This window comes from Engraulis encrasicolus, chromosome 6, assembly GCF_034702125.1.
Source record: "Engraulis encrasicolus isolate BLACKSEA-1 chromosome 6, IST_EnEncr_1.0, whole genome shotgun sequence".
Lineage (NCBI taxonomy): Eukaryota > Metazoa > Chordata > Actinopteri > Clupeiformes > Engraulidae > Engraulis > Engraulis encrasicolus.
Window position 1 is genome coordinate 25,869,495 of NC_085862.1, and position 13,334 is coordinate 25,882,828.

The following is a 13,334-nucleotide window of genomic DNA, read 5'->3' on the forward strand; positions in this document are numbered from 1 at the left end:
GTGGGCTTTCCCCCGTTGTTCCGAATTTACTGGAGTTCATGAAGGTTCAGGAAGCGTTGTGTTTGTTTATGGAAATGTGATACCAGTTGCTCATAACTTTCCACAGACTTTGGCTTACCCAACCGTCCAAAAATGTTTTACGCACCTTTCCTACACACGACAGGGCCTCGTGTGTCGAGCTCAATGTTTCTAGTCATTTTTAATCTCTACTATATGCCCAGTGAATCACATTTATCTCACGTATACACCTCAGCTCACTCTTATTTGGGGGCTTTCCTCTATTTCAGGGAGATACACGCAGTGTATTGCACACAGGATGCAATCTTTTTGCTGGCTACACACTTGATTTGCGCGCCGGATTGCAAGCATCTCAGTAGCCTACTTGCCGCTCCAGTGGTTCTGAAGGCAATGGCCTGTTTTGTTATTGTTGTGTACGCATGCGTGCCAATTGTTGATCTCACCACAGTTGTATGATTTTTTTTTAGATGACAAGCACCATGGTGTAGTCTGAGAACAGAGAATGGTAAGGTAATCTAGAAAGACAGTGTCCTTGAAGCAGTGGCATTGAAACATCTACTAAAGTGTTGTCTGTAGTAGTATTATTCACACACTTGTCCTTATTGAAGAACCACCACCATGGCTTGTTAATTATTACATGTGTATTATCTATTTCAGTGGTTCTCAACCTTTTTTGAACAAACCCCCCTTGACCTTCTCATAAGCCTCCCAACGCGCCCTTTAGTATTAAAAATTAAATAGACCAATGCCCCCATTCAGCAATCCGACATTAATGGGTGTACATCTGTTTACAACACAGAATAAGTAATAAATAGGCATAAATACTTGTGGTTATTGTGAAAGAGTAGAAATTAGGGTCAAGGCTATTCCAATCTGCATGGTGTCAGTGTCAAGTTAAGATGGCCTTCATGGCAGGGAGCGCGGGGGCTCAATTAGCAAAGGCGCCATACCATTACATCGGCGACCCGGGTTCGATTCTGACCCAAGGTCCTTTGCAGATCCTTCCCTTCTCTCTCTTCCTACTTATCTCCTTTCTCTCACAACGTTCCTGTCTGGTTAATAAAGGTGAAAAAGACCCAAAAATATCTTAAGAAAATAAAAAGATGGCCTCATGGCCCCATTTCCACTCTCATATCTCTGCACTCCTGTGTGCCCCTTTTGTTCCCTGACCTACCTGTCATAATGCTACTTCCTGTAACCATTTGTGATCCGCCTTCCACAATCTGAAGTAATTATCGGTCATAAAGCAGCGCTGCCTTTCACAATGCTTTCATTCAATCCAGTTCAAATCCGTCTTTACCAATGAGGCAAGTTTTTAAAAAAAGCAAAAACTGTAAATATATATCAGCACGCAGGGAATAGCAGAGGAAACAGTGTTGACGCACAGCTGAATGACATGTTCACCACACACACACACACGCACATACTGTACATTAAAACCGCACAAAGGAGGAAGCAGGTGAAGGTAGCTCATGTTGCCATAGTTGTAAAATAGGTGGTCAGTCACTCCACTGCTCCAGACAGCTCTGGTGGAGTCCTTCCACCTCTGCACACATAGACTGCTGGTTGAAGGGTTGTGTTTATTGTGTCTCTCCACTTGTAGGTAGCAGACATAGGTAGGTAGTGGAAAGTTTTCTTCTTTGCTTCCTCCACCTCTCTACAGATTACTGGCTGGTTTAACCCCTTTTGTCCTGGTGCGACATATATGCTGAGTTCAGATTCTTGAGATTTGAGCTGTTTTATTAAAAATATGGGTATGTCAGAGCTGAATGAACACATTCTAATGCAATATGCAACTTATTTCATGTTTTTATGTGCTTTGGAGGCAGAGTGCACCTTTTCCCAAGAAGGGCTTGGGCTAAAATGGGTTAAGGGTTGTTGAGGTCTCTCCACCTCACTTCTCCAGTCCACAGACTACAGGTTGAAAGGGTATATAGGTCCCTCCATGTCTGCGCAAACTACTCTCTCCACATCTACTCAGACAGTTGGTAGAAGATGGTTTAAGTCCATCCACCTCTCCACCTCACTTCTCCAGTCCACAGACTTCTTGTTTAACCCATTTTAGCGTAAGCCCCTTTTGGAAAAAGGTGTCCTCTGCCTATTAAAACCTAAATATGTCAGCCTCAGAAGCACGTAAAAACATGAAATAAGTTGCATTTAAAAGCTAGAACTTTCATTTTGCACTAGAATGTGTTCATTCAGTTCTAACATACCCCACATTTGTAATAAATAACTGAAATCTCAAAAGCCTGAATGCAGCGTATATGTTGGTCCAGGACACGATGGGTTAAGGGGTATTTGGGTCCCCACCTCTCGCAGATGGCTTAAGTTCCTCTACCTCTCCCACTCACAAATGTCCGGTTGAGGTTTTGAGGGTCCCTGTACCTCTCTACCACAAACTGGTGCAGGGCGTTGTTGCTGGTGGAGGTTTTTTTTTTCTCTCCACCTTACCAGATTTTGGTGGTTGGTTGGATAGTGTAGGTAGGGCCTCCACCTCTTCACGGCCTGATGTCAGCTGTTTTTGTGTCCCTCCAGTTGTATTCGAAGATTTGTTGGTCTTTTTTTAAAACTTATTGATGATAATAGAATAGGAGAGGTAGACAGGAGGCGATTGGGGAGAGAGATGGGGAAGGATCGGCAAATGACCCGGGCCGGAATGAAACCCAGGTCGCCAGTGTAGCTGACCAGTGCCCTACCGTTAGACCCACGGTAGAGCCCGGCCTCTCCAGTTTTTTTTTTTAACTGTTCCTCTACCTCTGATGTACACGACTGCAGGAATGAGTTTAAGTTGCTCCACCCTTTCACACCCAGTCTGCGGGTGATTTTTTTTGGGTGCTTCCACCTTTCCATAAGCTTACTAGTCAGTTGAGGTTTTAAGGCCCTCCACCTCTCTATATGGCTGATGGAGGGTTTTCTTTTTGCGCCCCACCACCTCCCCGCACTCAAGCAGCTGGGGTTTTAAGTCCTAGACTGTCGGTGGAGGAAAAAAAAAATCGTCCCTTCACCTCTCTGCACACAGACGGCTGGTGGTTTTAGGGGTTTTGCGGCCCCACCAGACATTCCTCTCGAACGACTTTGTTTGACATCCAATCTGAGACCCTCGGCCGGGCCCGTCTCGGGACTCTACTGTACCCACCCTACCCCTTTCCCCTGGCCCTTTCCCTTTCCCTTTCCCCTGCACTGAGCCCACCCGCCCGTGTAAGCCTACCCTCAGCACAAACACTGGCCATGGGTGTTGGCTCTCTCCTCTGTCTGTCTGTCTGTCTGTCTGTCTGTCTGTCTCTCTCTCTCTCTCTCTCTCTCTCTCTCTCTGTCTGTCTGTCTGTCTGTCTGTCTGTCTGTCTGTCTGTCTGTCTGTCTGTCTGTCTGTCTGTCTCACTCTCACTCTCACTCTCACTCTCACTCTCACTCACACTCACACTCACACTCACACTCACACTCACACTCTCACACACACACACACACACACACACACACACACACACACACACACACACACACACACACACACACACACACACACACACACACACACACACACACACACACACACACAGCCCTTGCTGCTCTGCTTCACTTTGGTATTCAATGTAGAGCGATAATTGGTGTCTGTAAGTCCACATATACCACTAAATGTGGTGGCAACATCAGTTGTTAAATGTGTTGCCAGAGTCAACCCCTTATCGACCTTCTGAAGGGCTACGGCAGTGTTTCTCAACGGGGGCGGTACAGCCCCCCCAGGGGGCATTGGGGAGCTCTAGGGGGGCTTTGAGAAGGATACAGCTGAGAGGGGGATAGTTCTTAGTTGCCATTGAGGGGCATTAGTCAATTTATTTTTTTAATACTAAGGGGGCTGTTGTCAGGCTTGTGATGAGGTCAAGGGGACGTTTGTTCAAAAACGGTTGAGAACCACTGGGCTACAGCAATATTACTGTATTCCACACACAGCAGAGGATTAACTGATTTGGTTCATGCCGCTTGAATGAATCGTAAGGCCTGCCTGCTTCTTATTATATTATGTTGACAAATGCTTGTTTCTTTATGGCCCATAGTTTGTTGGCTCTAGAGCAGTGTTTCCCAACCAGTGGTACGTGTACCACTAGGGGTACGCGAGCACATTGCAGGGGGTACTTGGAACAATATAATTTTAACAAATGCATGGAGCATAGTCACACTGCAATAGAAATAGTGACGTAAAATATGAGTTAGGGGGTACTCATGGCACAACGAAAAGGCTTAGGGGGTACATGACACAAAAAAGGTTGGGAAACACTGCTCTAGAGTACAGAGAAGCCGCCATTTATAAGCTCCAGGCATGTTGAGCAATGATTTAATATGAGGTGTGTGCGTGTGTGTGTGTGTGTGTGTGTGTGTGTGTGTGTGTGTGTGTGTGTGTGTGTGTGTGTGTGTGTGTGTGTGTGTGTGTGTGTGTGTGTGTGTGTGTGTGTGTGTGTGTGTGTGTGTGTGTGTGTGTGTGTTGAAAGAACGATTTAAATGGAGCAGAAAAGAAAGGGAAAACCTATTAAGGTGATCAATAGTTTCAGAAATGGTAGTCCACATTTTATAAAAGTGTGTAATTGCTAGGGGCCAATGCCTGTGTGCCGTGCAGTGCGGTGGCTAGAATCTGTTGTGGTCAGGAAGTAGGCTCATAGCACAGCATGTAGGGAGGCAGCAGGCAGAGGCATCCTGTAACAGCCCTGTATCCCTCAGAAGCTCTCCCAGTGGTTCCCAAACGTTTTCAGCAGAGACCTCTTTTTGGACCCAACCACCCACCATAGTCTAAGCATAGCAAATGTATTTCGAGCAATATTAGCGGACAAACTAATGGAAAATCTAGCAATATTAATGGACAATTTTTTTTTAATATATATTTTTAGGGGCTTTTATGCCTTTATTTGACAGGACAGTTGAAGATGGTGACAGGAAGCGAATGGGGTAGAGAGACAGGGGAGGATCGGGAAATGACCCCGGCTGGACTCGAACCGGGGTCCCCGAGGGTGGGCATGCAAGCCCAAATGTGGGGGGCTTAGCGCGCTGCGCCACTGCGCCCCCCTACAACAATTATTTTTTTTAATTGTCCATTAATATTGCTAGATTTCCATTAATAGTTTGTCCGCTAATGTTGAAATCCACAGAACACCAAATAGGCCTACATTTATTTAGCTGTTAGTTGTTAACCTGTGGATTTCCTGTTTTTATGCAATGTCCCTTTTGTCTGCGGCCCCCCTTCAGTACCTCCACGACCCCCAGTTTGGGAACCACTGGGCTCTCCCGTTACAGGCCAGGGCTGGGCACAATCACTGGGGAATGTGCTCTAATACGTGGGTGGTAACGATTAGCTCCTCAGAGCAGAACACTGAAACTACAATTACGGATTCTGACCAAAACAAAAAAATCCTGAAAGTGAATGATACTTTAGCTAGGCTCCGGGTTTGTTTTTTTGTCAAATATACAAGAAGAAAGTGCTGTCACTAGCAGTTAAGAATTTCATCTGTTGGAAATTATGCCTTGGCATAATTGCATAACTGTTTGCATGCAGGTATTTGCTATGTCAAAACTGAGCATATAAGTAAATACTACTTCACATGTGCACTGTTTAACTTTAGTTGCTTTGAAGGACCCAGGACCTATAGTAATTATTACTACGCTACCAAAATTACACTACTGGGGGGAAAAAACAAGACTAGCAGAATGTGCCAGAGTTTTTTTGGTCTTTTAGACTTTATTAGTAGGACAGTTTGAGAGAGAGACAGGAAACATTTGGGAGAGAGACGGGGAAGGGTGGGCAAAGGACCCAGGCTGGAATCGAACCCTGGTCAGCCGCGTTGGAGACAAGTGCCCTACCATTAAGCCACGGTAGGGTTGAGTCTTTCACTTTAATGTTGCTCAAAATTAACTTGACAGGAAAGCTGTCTCAGTGTCTTTACAGTCCTTTACAGGCCTAGGCTATTATTTCCTGTACTATGTCAATATGCAAAATATTCCTCAACTTTCATTCCAAAAAGGGGATCGCAACTAAATCACAGCTTTTGGGCATTTTAGATTGCAACTTTTTACAAAAATGTCTGGGGAGACTGGTAATACTATACATGTGTACAAATGTGTACGACCTAATGTCACATTTCCTCAACCACACACATTTTTATAGCAGAACAGAGTTCAGATTGCTTTAATGATTTTTTTCCTAGAGATTGCTCAAAACATGAATGTATTAAGCCAAAGACTTTCACCTTTTACTGACAGAACACACCCCCATGATGCATATGAGTAATAATATGAGGGGTTTTCGTAGGGAAAGGGATATTAAGTATGTGTCAGTAGACAAGTTCCTTCATTCCTATTGTGTAATTTGGGATTCATCTGATCATGCCCGGTGAGTGCTTAGTCAATCTCCTAAAGCCTGTTTCCCATGAGATGGCTCCAAATGGTTTTGTGGATGTGCAGACACTTGTCTGGCTGGTGTGTGGTGTCAAGTAGTGAGCCAACAGAGCATGGGAGGGGAATGTGAGGCTGTCTTATCCTTATCTGCCCCCTGATATGATTATGCAGTTTCACATGAAATACTATGACATGTTTTGTAAAGCAATCTTGGAAATTACATTTTCATTCCAATTGAAGATCTATTTTCAGGGGACCTCGTGAAGGTGGGGTCTGTTGTAAAGGTGGCCGCCTTCAGTATTGAAGCAATTCTCTCCAAATGTTTTCACGTATTCTCTGATGATGATTAGTATCACAATTATATCCCCTCATAGTCACAGATTGTTAATCACAATTTGGAGACTTTTGATCAGCCATCCCCACTCAGAGGATCCAATGAGTTATCCTATTGCAGGAGAATTATGACCAGGAAAATATATATATTCCCCGCATTTCCCATATTGCCCAATATGCGTCTGAAATGCCCCCTGAGTTTTCCCGCAACTTGTGAATAATGACATAACGAAAACTTGCCAGGAACAGTGTGTTTGATGAAATGAGACAGCATTTGCTGTTCTCCCGTTACAGGAAATTGGCTGTTCTCGTCCAGATAACACTTTTTCCTGAGAAAAGTCATGGGAGTACAGTGGAATACAGCACGTAATGTGCTTGTAAGGACAGGCCATGCTGTGCAAGCTCTCACCAGGGATGGGGCTATAGGAATGTCGAACAGGACACTCACCCATGGGCCTAGGGCCCTCCCATATTGGTGGTGGGGGCCCTATTGTGAGCTTGGCGAGCTGTATAGGGGGCACTATAAGTGTCTTGCCCTGGGGCCCTGTGTGCAATTGTTCCGCCACTGGCTCTCACAGTAAGCCAGGCAGCTTCCACTGAACAATCATCCACCCCACACACCTACATGGTGTGATACAGCATGTCTAATTGGAGGGATAGGAGGAGGGGTGGAAGAAGAGAGTAGGAGAGGAGGACGGGAGGATGAACTGGGTGGGAAGGGAGAGGATGAAAGGAGGAGGAGGAGGATGAGAGGAGGAGGAGGGTGGTGAAATGTTAAAGGAGTGTACCGTATGTTGTGTCAAAACCAAAGTGGGAAGTGATGTCATGGGTGTTTTTTTAAGGTGTACTGTGTAGGATTGTGGCCAGAGGAGCTATTGCAACTATTCTGCTCATTGCCAGAAGGGTAACATTTGTGTATGGGCAGTATGACTTCTGGAAATAAACTTCTAAAAATATTACACAGTGCACCTTTAAGGGAGGGGTGTGAAGGAAAGAGGGATGCCGGACAAGGGAGGGGTATGATGTTAGGGAGGTAGAGATCAAATGAGGGAGGGGAGAAAAAGTCGGGTGCAGGGTAAATTATGTGAATAAGAGAAAGCGGGACAGAGGGAAGGGAAGGAGCAAAAAGAGAGAGAGAGGGAGGGAGGGTTAGTAGTAGAGTAGTAGAGTAACTTTGTTGATCCCTGTGGGGAAATTAAGGATAGAATGAGAAGGAAAAATGTGTATGGTGAGGAAGGGAAGGAGGAAGAGAAAGAGGCAAAGAGGAGGGAAAGAGAGAGAGGGGAAGAGAAGGAGTGCATGGAGGGAGGAGTGAGGGATGGAATGAGGGAGTGATGGTACGAGAGAAATGAGAAGATAATGAGTCCGTGAAAGGAGAGAGGGAGGGAGGGAGTGAGGGATAGAATGAGAATGAAAAGGAGGCAAAAAGGTATAGAGGGAGGGAGGGATTGAATGAGACAACAAAGAGGAGGGCAAGAGAGAGGGTGAATGAGGGAGTGATGGTACGAAAGAAATAGGAAGAGAAGGAGTGCATGGAGGGAGGGAGTTAGGGATAGAACGAGAAAGAAAAGGAGCCCAAAAAAGGTATAGTGTGAGGGAGGGATCAAATTAGACAACAAAGAGGGGGGAGTGAATGAAGGAGTGATGGTACGAGATAAATAGTAGGGAGGTAGTGAGTGAATGAGGGCGTTTCTGTGATGCTGTGTTCCCGGGCCTGCAGCGAGCCTGTGTGATCAGCACATACCTTCCACATGACTCAGCGCAACTCTGCCTGCCACTGCAGCCTCAGGGAGACCAGGGGTGCGTTTCTCGAAAGTCTAGTTGTTACCAATAGTTGCCAATGGGAAATTGCATTGCAAACAACAAAGTAGCTAACGCAGTTAGCAAGTATGGTTTTGAGAAATGCACTCCAGAGCTGCTCATGCTGGTACCCCCATACACACAGACAGACACCCCCAACCACCCCACCCCCCACCCCCATACACACATGGGCACACATACGCATACTTTCAAACACACTTTCAAACACAAAGGCCTCAGGCAGAGTAGAACTGCTCCGGCTGGTACCCACATAAAAACATGCACACACTGGCTTACACATGCATACACATGCATTCAGATGCATATACAGACTTACTCACATTAGACACTTGTGCTGGGAAGTGGGAAGGCCCAGACAGAGAGGAAGACAGTCATAGATGAGCATAGAGATGCCTTTTTGCCAACACAGTCAGACACAAGCAGCAGTATTTGATCTGAGCATATATGCAAGCCTATTTACTTAACACATACTCATTTCCAGCCTGGGTGCTGGACACAGACATAAACTCAAGTAATAAATGAACTACACAACACCAGACAACAGCCTTGGCATTTCGAGCGTGTGCTCTACATCAGACATTCCAGCTATCCAGCTAATCCGCTTAACTTAACCAAACTTTGGTCTTTCCCCCCCTTTTTTTGGTAAGGCATCTCAACCTGCATTAAAGGCGTTGTATGTTTTGATGTGGATGCCGCTGTGGTGAGCTTGGACAGCCAGTAGGATGGATAAGGAGTTGAGGCAGCCAATGGCTTGAGTAAACAACAGCATTACATCCAAAACAGTAAACGAGCTTAGAGAGGAAGCACTCGGCCACATCAGAGTCCAGACCGCTCTCACTAAAAAACCTCATGGCATAGGATCAGCCCTTTCATAGCACCAACACTGAGGCTAACACAGGGTCAGTTACTGTAGTGATGTTGTCAGAGAAACCGGCAGGGGGGACAAACGGGACCGTTGTCCAGGCACCAGCAGGCGGGAGGGAGGAGAGAATTGGGTCCTCATTATTATATTATATTGTATGTATTTGGGAGGGAGCCCTTTCAGATGACTTTGGCCTGACCAAAGCTGTTGAGATGGATATAGCATAGGTAGCTGTTGGGAAAGATATTGCATTGACACTCCAGTTACTTACAAGCATCGGCGAGTGTCAGCAAGTCTATGTGGCAAGGCTTCTTTCATGTTCTTGCCTGTTACGGCTTGGGTACCTTTTCCCTTCCTTCACCAAAATAACAAATCCTGAATTTCAGTGAACATTAATGAAGTTGGCACTACATTGCAGTTTCTTTCCGTCTTCAGAAAGCTTGTCAAGACTGTTCTTTTTGGGAGCACTTCCCGTCCCAACGAACTGCCCTCAGACCTCCCTCACCACTCTTGCTGCATTAGCTTTTTTGTTATGTCATTGATGTTTACTCTCTGCTCGTCTGCGCATTTGTAACTTGTTTATGACCTTCTTTGTAAGCCACTTTGAATAGAAGTAAACCATGTAATGTCATGGGTATAAATCTACTCGAGTGTTACTTTGTTCCCTTCTGCTCTTTGGAGTGTGAATGCTTTGGGGTTAGGTCAGTTGTATGACCTGTCATTTACAGTGTGGGTGTGTGTGTGTGAGAGATGCAGGTAGGTGTGCCTTGCTCGTTTTAAGCACTAGCTTGGGAGTGATTGATTTCCCATGCTCAGTTGTATTACGTAAGTATTACATTCATAGTTTGTGAAGGCAAACAAAAACCATGCACTATCCCTATTTCTTACACACATTGAGCTCTGACATTTTGACGCATAGTGCCTCCGAGACAAGGCCCTAAGGCAGTGCAATACGGGTCATTCCACGCCAAATCAACAAGTGCCCGCGCACTTAGGTCTCAAAAAATTCTGAAAATATTACTGAGTGTACCCATGGTACTTAAGAGAAACACTGTTACTTTATTTGAATGTAAGATGTATACTCTCCATTTTACAGCCAATTTCACTGGGGGAGGGGGGTGCCCATTTTGTTCACACTCTTTTTTTTGTCAAAGTTCACAAGCCCGTAGCTCAAGAACTAAACCATGTAGGAAGCTTAAATTTGGCATGCTGGTACATAGATAGAAATAGTTTGTTGCAAAACTGTCAGTTTTGGGCTGTATGATCCTGCATCTTCATAGCATTCCCTCAAAGATGATACAAATTGTACTGGAGTTTTTGGCTGTGCTCTGTTTAGGCCTTCAGAAGACATATTTGTGCCCAACATAGCCTCATGATTTTTTCCCCTTGTAGATACAAGTAGAAACACTCCCATAAAAATATATAAATAGAAAGGAAACCCCATCAGTGTTTGACCAGAAGACCTCACAAGTCTGACAAATCATTTTGGGTGTCATTTTCAGAGCACCAGAACACCTTGTGGGATTGTCCACAGATTTTTATTTTATTTTTTTCTTCATTCTCCACGAAGTCTTCTTTTTAAAAATGCCAATGAGACTTGTCTTATGTGATGTTTTCGTTTTTAATTTCCACCCTGAACATGGGCAAAATGCAAAAAGAGAGCAACATGATTTCTATAACATTTAATGTAAAGACTAAATAATCAAATGCAAATTTTGCCCAGACATGATCACCCGAGAGTCCTTGTGCAGGGGTGCAGGTATCCATTTCAATTTCAATGATTTCAGGAGCGTTCAATGTGGGAGCAGGTTCGCACACCAAAAGAGACAGTAGGTCAGACACAAAGAGTCATGTTGTTACTTTTTTTGACCAGCAGATGGCAGCGGAAGAAACGCATAGAAAACATATTGCTCTCAATGTGCATGTTGCCCATTTTCAGGTTGGAAATTAAAAAAGAAAACATCACATAAGACAAGTCTCATTGGCATTTTTAAAAAGAAGAATTCATGGAGAATGAAGAAAAAAGGGAGTTGATTTGATTTGAGGGAATGCTATGACGATGCAGGATCATACAGACCAAAACTGACAGTTTAGCAACAAACTATTCCTATCTATGTACCAGCATGCCAAATGTGAGCTTCCTACATGGTTTAGTTATTGAGCTACGGGCTTGTGAACTTTGACAAAAAAAAAGAGTGTGAACAAAATGGGCACCCCCCTCCCCCAGTAAAATTGGCTGTAACACGGAGAGTATACATCTTACATTCAAATAAATGTACAGTGTTTCTCTTAAGTACCATGGGTACACTTGGTAATATTTTCAGAATTTTTTGAGACCTAAGAGTGCGGGCACTTGTTGATTTGGCGTGGAATGACCCATACTGCAGTTCAGTGACTTGCGAAGCAGGGCAAGACAATGCTGTACTTTGGTGCAATGACTATCAGTGCTACACTGCAGCACATTGTGCAGTACAGTGACTTTGAGGTTGGACCCTTTTTGACTTGACTTGGATTTTTGATGTGATGTTATGATGTGAACATATTGACTGAGGCAGGACTAGGGGTGGGTGACATATCAAAAATATCATATCACGTTTTTTTAAACATCAAATATCGATTTAAATTTTTATCGCAACCCTCCGTTGAGAAAAATAAAACAGGCATTTTAGGGCTACAAACATTTCTGAACAGTTTTTAATATATAATTGGATTTGAATATACATGCATACATTGTTCAAGCATTGACTGCACCATTGGATTATAATTAATTCAGCAAGTAGTCATCATTCCAAAGTGATCTATACAGTGTTTACGATTTCTCCACTTTGGCAGAATTTCAACGATCTTCTACTCAATTATACGATTCCCGATTTATCGTCATATCGCACACCCCTAGGCAAGACCCTTTGTGAAACTATGCTACGCTGTAGCGCTGCGCAGTGACTGCGCGTCAAGCTAATGTTGTACGTACATTGGTGCAGCAAGCTACTGTCAGGCAGGCAGGAGGCTTTGTAAAGCAATGCTTGCAGTGCAGGACTCCAGCATGCTGTTAGTGTAGCGTCCTGACCACAGCCCTGGCAGAGGCAACAGAAACAGAGAGGATGTCTGTTAGTCACAGAGCTAGTGTTCAGCAGAGGCACTGCATGGCTCACTCATTCCATGTACTGTAATTGCACATCAGCAGTGGAAGGGAAGAGCAAGGAAGGGAGAGACAGAGAGAGAGAGAGAATGGGCATGTGTGTGAAAGAGAGAGGAGATGGAGAGAGAGAGGGAGAAAATGTAGAGAGAGAGGAGGGCGAGAGAGGGAGAGAATGTAAAGAGAGAAGAAAGCGAGAGAGAGAGAAAGAGAGGGAGTGTGTGTGTGTGTGTGTGTGTGTGTGTGTGTGTGTGTGTGAGAGAGAGAGAGATGATTGTGTATTCCTTCCCCAGCAGGCGTATTTTTAGAAGGTGTGACGAGCGTTTGGCACCGGGTGCGTGGGACAGGACAGGGAAGTAGTCAGAAGGAGCATGCAGGGAACGCATAGGAGAAGTAGCTCTGGAGAGGAATAACACTATACACTTGTGGCAGTCAGTGAGACGATGGAAGAGGAACGGAACAAGAGAAGATAGAGAGAGAGAGAGAGAGAGAGAGAAGGGGGGATAGAGACGAGGGGGAGAGAAAAAGGAAGCTTATGTGAAGAGAGGAAAATGCCGCAAAAAGAAGTGTGTTTGTTTGCACCAAATTGAGTACATGAGGGAAACGGTAAATGAAAAAAGTGTGTGTGTGCGCGTGTTTGTGTGCGTGTGTGCATGTGTGTGCGTGTGCGTGCCGTGTGTGCGTGCGTGTGTGTGTGTGTGTGTGTGTGTGTGTGTGTGTGTGTGTGTGTGTGTGTGTGTGTGTGTGTGTGTGTGTGTGTGTGTGTGTGTGTGTGTGTGTGTGTGT

The 13,334-nt window shown here is 44.8% G+C and overlaps 1 protein-coding gene across 1 annotated transcript in view; it reads left to right on the forward strand.

The window, feature by feature from the left end:
* Positions 1-13,334, forward strand: part of plpp2b (phospholipid phosphatase 2b) — a 41,868-nt gene that overhangs the window by 1,360 nt on the left and 27,174 nt on the right. The window lies entirely within an intron of this gene.